Source organism: Magallana gigas, chromosome 6 (assembly GCF_963853765.1).
Source record: "Magallana gigas chromosome 6, xbMagGiga1.1, whole genome shotgun sequence".
Taxonomy (NCBI): Eukaryota; Metazoa; Mollusca; class Bivalvia; order Ostreida; family Ostreidae; genus Magallana; species Magallana gigas.
The window spans coordinates 42,090,027-42,105,463 of NC_088858.1; positions in this window are offsets into that span (position 1 = coordinate 42,090,027).

The following is a 15,437-nucleotide window of genomic DNA, read 5'->3' on the forward strand; positions in this document are numbered from 1 at the left end:
AATATTAGAACGGATGGCTTCATTGTCAAATGCTACAAAAAATAAAACGAGAGGTGTTCGCTGTTTTACCACTGAAGCAGTCTTCAATGTTCATCCTAACCATACACTTAGATGAAAATAGAACGTTTAAAGTATATATCTAAATCAAATATGCAACCAATAGATTTCATAACACTGCAGGGAAGTGAGACTATGGACTGTACAATGAAATTATTACAACTGCCCTGAAACTATACGAGGCTAATCATCTCTAGGTGAAGGATTATTATGATTATATGAATGAAACCAAAATTCGTAATTGAGCCTACCTGCGCTCGATACTTCCAAAGGCAATATTTTCATTTGTTTGCTAAATTGCGGAAATTGGTTCCTTTAGGTGACATCATAGATACACAAACAATTGACCATGATGACTAATATCAAGATTAATATAATGTTTTATGAATATTTGATTTTCATATGATTACATTTCAAAATTTGTTTAAAATTTGGGTAATATATTTGATCATATCAAATATAGTCCTTTCCATTCCCAAGTCCTCTAGGCACGGGCGTGTTATTATCGAGCCACCCCCCCCCCCCCCAATAACTTATCAAATTATTATGTAACCATAATTAGCCCCCCCCCCCCAAAAAAAAAAAAAAAAAACCCAAAACACATATAGCTGCAGGTCTGTAGCTTCCGGTCTGAAAAAATTTGGACTAATTAATCTTATTTATACGCAAATTCTGTGAAAACAATAAGAACCATTAAACACTTCAGGTAATTTACTACGGATATCGTCTCTTCACTTGCCTCTGATAATCTTTTAAACACTTTCACCAGCCCCGTAAAGTGAAGTGGTGCAGTTTGTTTACATGTAAAGATGTCGACTCTCGATCTCGATGTAAATTTAATCTACTTGACTTTCAAAGATCGGTGGCTTGTTCCGGAGAAAGTCTGAGACAAGTAAAGAGACCTGCAGCTAACACACACACAGCGAAAGTTGGCCGTTATAACAGTCATACATATACATTGGAAATTTCTCTAGATCTTCGTTCACAATATGATTTCTTTATAAAGTAACATTTTTAGTAGTACATGTACTTTTTTTGCTTTAATTTGTGGACTTAATATATAATGTGAAATCTTTAGAGGGAATTATGATACTGAGGTGACCGTAAAGGCCATTGAGCAAATTTTTAAAATAAGGAATTAGTGCATTACTTGGGAAAAATTGATTTGTTCTTGGTCAATTCAAATAGCGAGACCCTGGTGAGTGAATTATCTGACGCACTGGGGAAATAATTTCTTGTTAATGGCTACCTACATGAAATATACGTGCATGTTTAAGGGTTTAGATATGCTTGAACATCAAGGAAAAATACAAACCACAAAAACGTATAGCATCCGTGAATAATGGATTTGTTACATGTAGTTATCATTCTTATCATTCTACTAAAAAAATTCTGTTTCTTTTATAACAAATGCATAAAACATAGCCTTTATCATCAAAGAAAATGTTCGTAAGATGTATTAAAATGCATGTATATAATGCATACTCAATAAACTCAGTGATGAGTCAGCAATTTGTTTTAAATTGGTTTAATGCAAAAACAGTTAAATGAAATGTAATTTCGATTAGAACAATTTCAAAATTGCCAACTGTAGCACTTGTCGGAGAACCGAATCGTTTCGAAAGCAAAAATATTCCTTCATATGATTATGAATTTCGTGTAAAATAGAGAAAAGCAGTTAATGCAATCCTTACTTATGTTGTGGAAATCGTAGAAAGAATTTTGTACAATTCAAATTCATAATAACTTTATTTATACTGTGTTGAATTAACTCTGTGATAGGAGTCAATGAAATGCTGAGGTCGCATACACAGATATTTAGTAAATTCTAATTTCAAACCGGATGTAAATTTTAGATAGCTTTATATATTCCTATTGAGAAAAAAGTTCATTCGTAAATATCATACCGCAAAATAAAAATGAGCCCTCCCCCAATCATGATAAAATTAAATCACGTCTCATACAGCTATAACAAGGGTTTCAAAGTATGTTTTGTTAGTGACGCGAAGTAAACCAAAACCATTTATATTTTTTGTTATTCGTGACTGTTGATCTTAAGATAAGAGACGTTGGTCTGTCGAGAAAAATCTAAACAAAGAGCGTCTTATCAAACAGGTCAAAATATATGTATAGGTTCAACGATCACTGTTGTGAAAACATTATCTTGAAAATGTTACAAATAATTTATTTTAATACAGATATGAAAGCTCAGGAACATGTACATGTATGTTCGTTTGTAGTTTTACCATCTTATTGAATACTATGTTGCATTTTAATCGTCCTTTGACCTACCAGCAACAAGGAGTTTTCATAATATATGTGTTACATTAAAGGTTTAAAATCAACCATTCTAAACATATATCTAACAATCTTAAACAATAAAAGAAAATTTCAGGTTGAGAGAACTTACAAAAACTTTGGTTCACAAGAAATCTTAAAGACCTGAGTGGACTGTTACTTTTATTACAGAACCTGTTACAAAGACAATCCAAATGTGCAGCCTGCGTGGCAATTTATTAGACGCTGAATGGCTTTGAATTAGTTTCTATCGTGATTTTGTCGAGTAGGTTTGCTTACATTGTTGTTAAAGCTTTAGTTTTATTTAGAAGTAGAACTCTTTGACAGTTCATTAAGGCTGTGAGAGAGATTGTTACAGATTAGTTTAGAATCCTTTATTTTAAACTTTTAATGCAACAGGTTATGGAAATAAAATTCACCTGCTGCTATAAGAACATACGTATGAGTTCATATGTGTAAGTATGAGTTATGTCTCAGTTAGATTGATTTACGTAATAGTTTGAAAACAACTGGAATGTGACAAAATGTTAATCCCATTGTCACTAGTCATTGATATCTTCTGAGCTTAATCTCCCAGCAAATTAAATAATTGCTGGACAATGAAGTTCTGGAATTATCTTAACAGCTATTTATGTAAATGTTTATTTTTCTGACATTCCAGTGTTATCACATTGTTATCGGAAGAAACCAATGCCTGTCAAAAAGTAGGAAAAAAGAGAAGATTTGAATATATTTATTGTATGTGTGTGTGTGTGTGTGTGTGTGTGTGTATATATATATATATATATATATATATATATATATATATATATATATATATATATATATATATATATATATATATATATATACACAAATGGTTCGGACACAAGTTATGACAACTTACTACATGTAGGTCTTTACCATTAAATAGAAATGTTATACAAAACTTACAACTGTTATTACATGATATAGAATTGTTGATGCGATAAATGAAAATAAGTGATATATACGAGAATGAAGAGAATGGTTTAAGATCTGGAAGAGTACGATTTGGTTAATTTTGCTGGAACCCTGCACGTTAGCAAAGAGTGTGCTATGTTGATTTGTAAGTCACCATATAGATTTTGATGAGAACTCTTACATTGCAATTTAGAGTTTACAATAAAAATCATATATACAAAAACGTTCTTGAAAGTTGTGTAGTATTTTAGTGGAAGCCGAGTGTCATTCTACCGGACTAACCTGGATAAAAATTTAATGCTTCAAATTTCATGGTAAAATATAATTTACACGGACCTTGATAAAACGCTTTGCTTGCACACAATTTGATACGGTTTGTATACATAATGTTCCCATGTGCATATTATTAATACAACCTAGAAATCAGAATGAGGAAAAATAACAAGTAATAATACTTGACGTACAATGTTTTGGCTTCAAGTGTCAGAAAATATTTATATAAAAACCAGCAAATCTCGAAATATCTTTTAATCTGATATCACTTAACTAATTACTAAAAATTTGGCGATTGTAATATTCAGATAATGATCGCATTCGACATTTGCATAACAGTATGCCCTCTACTTGGGATTTTATTTGATGATTTTTTATTGTAATTATATGCATTCGAAGTTCTAAGGATCTGCATCAGGAGTTATGTAATACGTACGGACTAACCTGGAAATGTTTCAGTTTTTATATTTCTTTACTCTCTGTAACATCTCTTTAAATTGGGCAATTAGTACATAATTATAGCTATAAATCATATATTCATTTATTTATTAATCATAAACTGTTATATCACTCTATGGTAGGTATCTTTTAAAACATGAATAGGTTGTTGAAAGAATATTTCATTTTTCTTTTGCTAAAAATACACTTTGTGGAACAAAGATGTATCAGCCGAATGTGAATGTTGTCAAACAGTCGAAGACTGTGAACATCCTTTACTTAGTTGTAAATTAGTAAAACATATATGGCAAGAGGTGGGAAATTTCTTTAATTTTGGAATATCATGGAATATAATAGTATTGGGGTTCCATTATGAAAATAATGTCAAAACTAGAAGGTTGAATAATATTTTGTCATTTATCTGCTTTTTAATTTATAAATACAAAATGTCTTGTAGAATAAATCAAGAAAGAATGTCAAAAGAAAATTTAAAATATTTTGTGAAAAATAACTTAATTGTGGAAAATTGTGTTCTTAAAAAAGCTGAAAGTATTACATGTACTGATGATATGTACTTTACTTTAAGTAATTATATTTTGTAACTTTATGCATTCATCAATTTTTATTCCACATTCTGGGGGGTGCAGTCCTCCAGTTGGAAGACAAGGGGTTCAAAGGACTACGGATTGGACTATGTGTGTGAATCCCTTGTCTCTTGTCTTTGTGGAAAAGATTGTATATATACATTATATCTTGTGAAATACTATTGTTTAAGCTATATTTGATATTGTATTGCTGTTGAAAATTGAAACAAATTATGGAAAATTAAAAAAAACAAAACAAAAAAAACTTTGAATCTTCTTGGCCTAAGGATGATTTGTGCCAAGTTTGGTTGAAATTGGCCCAGTGGTTCTTGAGAAGATATTGAAAATGTGAAAAGTTTACAGACAGACAGACGGACGACAGACAAAATGTGACCAGCTCATGTGAGCTAAAAAGTGGTTGCTCGAGTATATTGACACACTAGACAACTCTATGACGGAATTCTTGGCGTGAAATTCAAAAACAAGCTAAATGATTTTGAATATGTTGTATTTTCATGTTATATGCCCCCGGAAAATTCCATGAAGCCGAGATTCGTCTTCTTTTTTCACGCACCTGTTAACCCCAATATATATGCAGTGATATTGAATCCATCATCATTTGTGGGGGTTTCAGCTCGCGATTAGGAAAGATTGTAAGGATTGCACGGACGAACGCCACCTATAATTATTACAGATAATACCCAAAACCAGCAATGAAATTCACTTTTAGAATTCCTAAATGACAGTAGATGTTGTGTCATAAACGGCCGTTTTTGGGATGGATCGAATGAGTACACCTTTCATTTTACTCGAGGAAAATCAGTTCTTGACTGTATTTGTGTCCCCCAAGATGTTTGAAACTCTAAAAAAATTTATTTGTATCACTAGCTGCAAAAGTATTATAGAAAAATTTGATCTATTTTTTTTTCTCGGAAAAAAATGTAAAAGCCCGGATCACGCACTTTACTCAGGTTTGACATCGTAATAAACACCGATCTCGCACAATTGTCAAACACACATACTACAAACAGAGTTCCATCTCAGAACAGTAACAACAGACAGCGATATTACCTACGCCGAATTCCTCGTGATTTCATGAAATCGGATTTAGCAATAACTGCGATTACACGTTTGATAGATATTATCGATCACAGCAGAACGACACAAAACCAGTCAGACAAACTCTATGACGACCTCTGCTATACGATAATTAACGAAATGGAGAAAGTGATCCCGAAATTCGATTGTACTGAAAAAACCCCGCAAAAAATCAAATATCACAAACCTTACTGGAACGAGGAACTAACATCCTTATGGAAGACAATGAGAGAAAATGAAAAGCAATTTCTAAAAACTAAATCTAATCATAGAGATAATCGAGAATTACTGAGAATATATAAACTCTCGCAAAATAGTCTTGATAAAAGAATTCGATATTACGAGCGAAGATGGCGCAGAGGAGTAGCTTTAGAATTAGATGAAATTTCTGTTCGTGACCCGCGTAAATTCTGGGACAAAATAAAGCATTCGGGGCCAAAGAAAAAGCAAAAACTCCCAATGAATGTTATATGGACAATGGCACGGTGACATCCGACACGGCGTTCCTAAAACAGAAATATTAATTCTAAATTCGGAATCAAATATAATCCAACTATCAACTCTTTATATTCCCTATACTTAAAGAACCTAACTCACAGGATTCCACTTAACTACAGAGGCATTAGTCTTTTCTCGGTCATATCCAAGGTATATAATGCAGTGCTGAACACCAGTTTAACAATTTACTTAGACGATAATGAACTTTAAGTCGATGAACAAAATTGATTTAGAAAAGACCGAAGTTGTGAAGACCATATTTTTACTCTGAACAGTAGAATACAAAAGAGAGATTCCACATTCGTTACATTTATTGGCCTACAGAAAGCATTTGACACGGTTGACCAAGATTTACTACAATACAGTCTATTCAGGAACGGAGTAGACGGTCATCTTTACAATAACAATAAAACATTATATAAGAATACGGAGTCGTGTGTTCGCTTAGGAGATCCACATACTGAATGGTTTCAATGTACTTCAGGTGTAAGACAAAGGACAACCTCTCACCAACTTTATTCGCTTAATTCATTAACGGCCTTGTTGATGAAGTGAAATTGCTTAACAAGGGAATCCCTATTAACCAAACAAATATTGGAATCCTTCTTAATGCGGATGATATAGCCCTCATTACTAGAAATGAACAAGATATGCAGGAAATTCTTAACGTCGTGACTAAGTGGTGTACAAGATGGCACCTACAAATCAATTTGGCCAAGTAAAAAATTATACATTTCCAAAAGAGAAACATAAAACGAAGTACATTTACATTTCGTGTCGGTAACACCAGCTTAGAATATGTTTCAGTCTACAAATGTCTTCGTGTTTTATTCAACGAAAACAGAGATTTCAAAAGTAACGCTGATTTATCCAAATCGGGAGGGCGAGCCTTAGGATCGTTAATATAAAAAATTCATAAGTTGAAAGATATGAGATTTTCTTCTTTCGAAAAACTTTTTTTTACAGCTGTGTTGCACCAGTCCTCGATTACTGTAGTGCCAGCATTTTCACTCAATTGACCAAGTTCAGGGTCGTGCTATACGATATTTCCTTGGAACTCACAGATTAGCACCGTTATTAGCTATTCGAGGAGAATGTGGATGGGCACCTGCCAGTTATCGACACAAAACAAATATGATTCGTCTCTGGAATAGGTTAATATAATTGGATAACAACAGAATTATAAAACAAGTCTTCATTTGGGATAAAAATTTAAATAACGAGAGAAGTTGGAACCATCAGCTGATATCTATCTTCGAATCGACGAATATGATTAATATATACCAAAACACAAGGATCTGCGACATCCAACAATTTATTGTCATTTAACACTTCATTTTGGAAAACACGTGGCTATCAGATCTCGAAAAATCAGCGAAACTTAGAACAAACCAGCTAATAAAACAACACTTCACTTCTGAAAACTATGCACTGATGGACATTCCAAAAACATGAGATCGACTATAGCGCAACTTAGATGTGGGATACTCCCCCTCCGTGTGGAAACAAGGCGGTTTCATGGTGAACCTCTCGACGTTAGAATTGGCATCTTAAACGAAATTGAAACTGAAGAACACTTTCTTTTAAAATGCTCATTATATCACGACTTTCACAACTCTCTTTTAGAAACCACACTAGGCTCCGTAAATTTTAATGTCAACGATTTTTTTAAAAACATTGCTCTGTAACTTTCCCCGACAATGTGCTCAATTCATATTTAAAGCTTTCAGGACAAGTCGAACCAAACTTTCACGCTGACTTTTTTATTTGTTTTAGAATTTAAAACAGTGACATATAGGTCCGATGGGCCGGGTGTGATAATATGTTATATTTCAATGTGTATATGTTCAATTGAAACACATGTCACTATAATAAATGATTTACTTACTTACTTATACATTTAACACAGATTGTGCTGAACTAAGATTTTATCAAAATCCCAATAACGTACAAAAACATTTGATAATCACACTTTGTAAAAGAATTAAATGACACTGTGCCGGATAATTATAAGGTATCATTTTTGGCATCCGTCAAAGCTGCATATATATATATCGAAAAATTCAAATATGTCATATGAGAGTCCATTGCTTAAAGAGTTAACAACCACCTTTGTTATCATTGTATCTCACCTGTCAGGTGAGATATTTACCTTTCAAAAATAAATTCCTATAGAAAAAAAAATTTCCCATAGGAAAAACAATATTCCTATAGTTATTTTGAAATTTCCTATCGGAATACAAGAAGTTCCTATAGGAATTTCAATTCCGATGGGATTTGATAAAATCCGATAGGAAAACTTATTGTCCTATAGGAAAACTACATGCCTGAATCAAATTCCAACAGGAAATACCATTCTCCTACAGGAAATATAATTTCTAAATGACTTTTTAAAAAACCTATACGATTGTCAATATTTCCTGTAGGAGAATCAATTCATTTATCAATTATCATTTTCCTATGGGATATTAATTTTGAAAGGTAAATATCTCACCTGTAAGTTGAAACACACTCAAAACAAAATTAGTACTTTCTTGACAATGGTCTATCATTTGGTATGTATGGATTTTTCCGAAACTGCACCTTAAGAGGGTGCAAAGATGCCACCTTGGCACTAGCCTAATTATCCGGCACAGTGTTAAATACATCTTCTGCTCCTAACACTGTGTTAAAATTTTCAAGTAAAATAATAATTACATATGTTTGATTTTTGATTGACTAGTAATGAGACATAAGACTATTTCGTTTATTAAAAATGCAAACATCATTGAACAATTGCTCAAATACAGGTAACAAGTGAAATAAAGATTAATGAGAAGAAATAATAAATAAATACGATGGATAAAATTATTCTTTCAAATGCAATAATGCCAGATAAAACATGAGACGATGTGTCAATATGTGTTTCCTGTTGGCAACGACATCATGCTACCGGTTTGTGAAATTGAAAATGATCAGTGGGTACATTGTAGCATTGACTGTAAAGTTACAATACCCAGAAACTTAATCTGTAGAAACCAACAGAAGACTATTATTCTGAATTATTACAAGAGCAGTTACAGAAATTTTAAGTTTCTCGAGATAGTGAATGTTACTTTATTACGGACAAAAATACAATTATAAGTCTTTATTTTGAGTTTGCGATGTTTTTTCGCTTCTCTTATCATACAAAGCTAAGTCTGATTCTAGCGACAGAACACTGCTTTTAGAAACATTTTCTGCTCATCCATCAAATAAAAAATGACAATAACAAATTGTCAACAGTCTCAAAAATCCATATTGCGAGATACAAATTTTAAAGCATAGCAAACACGGACCTCTCATAATTCCTTTAAAAAGGTGGGAATCTCTCTAGTTGCAATGTTATAAACAATGTATTCCTACCTTAACTTGTAAATCTGGGAAACAGTGAAAAATTATTGCTTTGATGAAAGGACTGCATATTTGTTGCATATTTCTGACATTATTACATGTAATATGTTTTATAAAGATTAATAAAAGCTTTAAAAATATCGGCCAAAGATACTATGTTGAAATATAATGAGTCTTGCTATGGCATATAATTCAATATATATGGTAAAAAGTTCATTGGCATGTACCAAAGAGCGGAATAAAAAGAAAATCAATCACATCAAGTACCTATGTAATTCATAATTTAAACAATAATTTAAAAAAAAAAACAGCAACAGAGAAAAACACCGTGCAACAATGCAGTCAAATAATGAAGCGGTCGTGACCAACTTATAACAACACAAAAGCTTACTAAAGAACTGCATAATCATGGACCCCCAAAAAACCGAATTAAACATGCTAGAGACTTAGAGACTGCGATGACGTTTCAAATCTTGGTTTACGAACGGATTTGACTTCCACAATGTCATGGAAGTATGCTGAGACAGCCTTGAGGAATCATAATAATCTTAACTTGTCTGAGAGGAAAATATTACAAAACACTCGTCTGGCGATTCAAGACTCCACAAAATTTACTTTATATTTTATCCACTCATCACAGTTCTTCAAAAATAAACAAAAACGATACTTATCTGAAAGGCATGGCTTGAATCAATGAATTGTTTGATATTCTACAAATCTAAAGGCAACCCATGGTTCTGCGTTTCGAAAATTTTGAAAATTCATCTCCATAATTAAGAGTTTTAATTTTATACATGTAGTGATGTGGTACAGTTGGTATGATCTGACCTTGATCTGAAATAAAATAACGGAAGTAACCAATGTAAATTTTGAATCGCTAGCAATTTTTCAGCATAGAACCATTTTAACAAGAGCTTACAAGACTTTGGGTAGTTGTGTCAAATAGCAATGGGACGTAGGCCTGTCTATTTCATTGTCGGCCATTCAGCAAAAGCTCATTGAAATCAAAACGAATGTCTGGCTTTTTGAGCTAAGACTACGCAATCGGTGCATATTTCACCTGAATCCAGCGTCATTTTAAACATGTTTTTACGCAAGAAATAGATAGCTACGACCTGACGAAAGTCCAAGGCCTTGTTAAAACGTTTCTAAAATATAAATTCCGATTTAACAATTCGAATTACATTACGATCGACGAAGATAAATTATTGGTTTATGTTCATGTATTTGCTTTTCATTTATAAATTGGCTAAATAATAAATGACAAGCGACTTTCTTAAAACAGTATTTCGTTGTCTTTTAATATTTTTCTTGGTAAAACATTAATACGATCAAATTAAAGGTCTAATAGTACTTGGTATAATAAAACATAATTATTCTGCACCAAAACATTAGAACATAGATCATTTAAATCATGCCGAAAGAAATTACAAGTAAAACCGTGTACAATTTAAGCATAGAATCTGCAATTATATGAGTAATTTTTAATATAAGTTGCCGAATGTTCTGATTTCATAAAAGAGCATGTATGCCAGTTCATGCGAAATTTGACATACTCGAACACAACCTTTCTCCAACATTTCTTGTTACGTTATTTAAGAACTAAGAACAGTAACACAGTATCAACTATGTACGATATTCTTCCAAAAGCAATTTGCAAATATATTTTTAATGAGAAATTCACCGGATTTTTTTGCATATTTTCAGAAATAGCGAGAATTGATGCATTCGATTTACGTCAAACATGTAAGCACATTATAAAGTGAACAATGTTTAATCACATTATGATTGTTGTAATTATCAACATATTTGTTTTATGTAAGAATATATTGAATTTAACTATGATGTGATGATATGAGAATAAAAAAATAGGGCCGATATAAGGCCTTATTGAAATTGTTTTTGTTTTACTTCAGACTATGAAACTATTGTCACAGGAATGCCTCAAGTTAAGATATACATGTACTTTGAGACATTTGTTAATTAATATTCGCATAAAATGGCGAAAACCACCCTTCATCGATTTCAACATCTCCTTTTATTTTTCAGACAGTAAAATAGTGCTCGCAATTTTATATTCTCGCAATTAATTAAAAACTGCGCAAATTTTGCGATTAAAGATCGATTGTATTAAGGAATTTACAGTAAAAACAAATTTCACACCTACAACTATGTTATTTAAAAAGTAAATAACACGAAAGACTTTGACTTTTCAGCGTACTTATTTTGTATTGGAGAATAGGTTGTATATGACTCCAAGGCATACCTCTCCCATTCTTCCATTAAAGCATGTAGAGCAAAATAAAGTTAAGCTGGAATTCAACAACATCTAAAGTCATGCTCGTTTGGCCATTGTTCGTTGACTTTTGGATGGATGACTGCACTTACGGAATAACTGGCATGTTTTATGAAGGGTAATAATTACGTAAAGCAACAAAAATAAGGTTAGAAGTGAACAATAAATGTGTCACGTCTGTCTCAGCTGTCACACATATTCTCTTTACAAGTCGTGTAGAAGGGGAGCGGTTGCAGATGCTTCCCTATGATGTCAGTGCGCTTTGAAATGCAAATTTAATGTCGTTGGGTTCCAGATCTATTTCATAATCCCGAGATGATAGACCATCACATTATACTTACTGAACTTCAATAGGGTCTTTTAAAATCAAACTGATCATGATAATGGTTAAATATTAGGTTAGTTTTCAATCATATCAGGGGACATACGATAATGATTTTTTGTTTAATTTCCCACGCAGCTGCTATATTATTTTCTTATATTAAAGACCTAAGTCAACTTCTAAACTACGATGATCAGATTCAATCAAAGTGCCTTGGATTCACATGCAACGGCATGTGATAGATGTTTAATAACGTTTTGTTTAATTGCTTTGAAGATCATCCTACAGATCTAGACACCCTTTTGAATGCCAAATGTTAATAATACATGTGTTTGATCCGCTTGCTGTAAGCGACACAAGTATATTGAAGAATATTTCAAGTTATAAATTTATAATCATCTATGTTATCCAAATGCGATATATCTATATTACTATATTAAAATAATAGACTCAAATTTTTGGGCTTTAATACCGATAAATCGGAAGAAAACTGTCTTTTGTTTTATATATTTTAACCATCATTGTTACTTGAAGATTGCCAGTTTGTTTTTATTTTTTCTCAATCAAGCTTCGCTAATTAATAATCAACGAAAATTCCTTTAAAAATTCCGGAAATCATCTGATTTTTTTGGAATTTACAATCTTGCGCATGCGCATCACATTCACGCTAATTACCACAATATCACATTTGCATGGATAAACTCAGAAACGATAAAACAAATGCGTGTAAATTTTCATCGAAATTTTTTTTCTGTTCATCAAAGAAAATACGGGAGATAACTTGAACACAGTGCATTTATAGTAACTATAAACAAGTATTCCTTTTAAAGGAATGATCGGCATGAAATATCATTGGTCAATTCTGTTTATATAATATACGCTACATGCAGTAAACTTTATATAGCACCGTTTAATTGATTTCTGAAATGGTTAGGCATGAATGAGCTTTACTTTTAGTAAGCGAATTATACTTCCGACTAATATTCTTACGCATATGTGAAAATAACGTGATTTGAATCATTATGTATGTAACTCTATAAATGTTTTATTTTCAGGGGAAACGGATTAGATTACCGTTTTAGTAATCTACGTCTAATTAAAGATTTAAATAAAGCTGTCATTGCAAAGTAAATAAAATAGTGCAAGGCGCAATGCGTGCGCAAATAGTTAAATTTGCCGGATGCCTCATATGGACACAACTGTGATCGGCTGAAGCCGATCACAAAAATCCCGAGAGTTTCGTATTTCAACAAGGTGTGTAAAAATCGTTGTTGAAAAAATGTTGAAATTCTGAAATTATAGAATAAAACTTTTTGAAAAAAGGTATTTACAGCTTTAAAATTTTACTGTTTTTTTTTATGCAGCTTTATTAATTTTCTCCAAAACCGTTGTGGAGCGATTCTGCAATTTTCTGCTACATTACGGGTATATGGAAGGTGTTGAAGTAAAGGCCTTTTCCGTGACACAGATTATTCCAACTCAGCAGAGTGTAGTAAAATTAATAGCATTATTGTAGGCCTAAAGCTTGGTTATGCAAAGTGTAGTAAAATTAATAGCATTATTGTAGGCCTAAAGCTTGGTTATGCAAATGTCAACAATATACGGTGTGTCGATGTATCTATTTCGTAAATATCCGATATCATATGCCATGTCAACCCGTGCACGCACGGGTCAAAGTCTATACTCTGTCCCGAGTTTTTGCTTCCACCACTTTTTGCATGATATTTCAATAATAGTAAATACCTTTGTGCTCAAACTACGTTCATCCACTTATATAAAAAATGTCCAGATTATCTGTTTTGAAACGCCCCCTCTACCGCTTCAGGTTTCAATACACATCCCGAAATTGAAAGTCTACGGAGATTTTGCATTGCAACAGCCATTAATAAGCCCGGATGATAACGTTAAAAAATTGCGCGATGTATTCCGAGTGTATTCCGAATGGAGAAAAGATGTAAACATTCCCCATTATAAATCTCCGTAAGGAATCTGTTTTCGTTCCTGTGAATTTTTCTGAGTGGCAAGGGATAATTGTTCAGTGAAGATATCTTGGATAAATTCCCTTTTAACGATTTCAACTGTATTTCTTTCACAGGTATGTGTAATTTTATTAAAAATCATCAAAAAGCGATGGAAGCAATAACTTGGGACAGACTATAGTAGTAATTAATAGTGCTGGAAAACATTAGCATCGTGCGTCAAAACAATTATTTTATAGCGTCTTCAAAATGTGCATCCTTGGCCTTTGTGGTAATTAGTCTCATCAGCACTAACGTCGTTAATCAACGAAAGAATTAAGTGAGCGCTCGATTTCAAATTTTTGAAATTGTACAAGTGTTAGGTTTATTAATCTCCATGGAAACTCTAATCCTTACTGGCAACATCAAGGATGTAAATGAATTTTAGTGTTCTAGCGCAACATACATTGTACGAGTTTCAACGTTAGAGAGTGTTATAACGACAGGATCGAATCATCGTATTCATCTCAGCCCTCTTTCAAAAGAATATGTGGAAAACATAATAAAATTATCATAGAAAGTTAATATTTAAACAATAAAATGCTTTCGTTGGTGATTCATTCGGGATATGAAGGTAGCGACATTGTAGAAAAAATACATAACCCGCGTAAGCGCGTTTTGTAAAATTTTTTCTGCAATGACCGCTACCTTCATAACCCGCATGAATCATTAATGAAAGCATTTCATTGTTTATATTAACATCTTTCTTTTAACTAATTAAGAAATTGAGAGTAAAAAGTAAGTAAAATTCACTAAATTACTGTTAATGTACATAAGTATGTTAGCTAAAAGAAACAGCCAAAACGTCTCTTGTGAAACTTTGAATCTGACATCATCATGGTTATTGCGTGCAGTCCGTGATTTTTCCTAGGTAGTTGTAGATTTCGACCAATCGATAAACTGGGCGTGTCAATTTCTGTCCTGTCACTTTCTTGTCAGTTTCAGCCGCTGTAGATTTCGACCAATCGATAAACGGGGCGTGTAGATTTCAGTCTGGCTGATTCTATAGAGTTATGAATTAAATTTAAGTTTCCATAAGAAATAGAGGGAATAATACTCGGTAGATGTAAATATTAAAACGTAAACCTAAACATTTAGTAGTTAAAGAAAGACTTACATGTAGCCAATTTGAAAGCTTTGTTTTGCAATGAAATTTAAAAACCGATCAATTTATTTTATGTTTGTAAGGGATACAATGTTGATAAATTAGTTCAATAATATCCCCGTTGCCGAATGTTCTT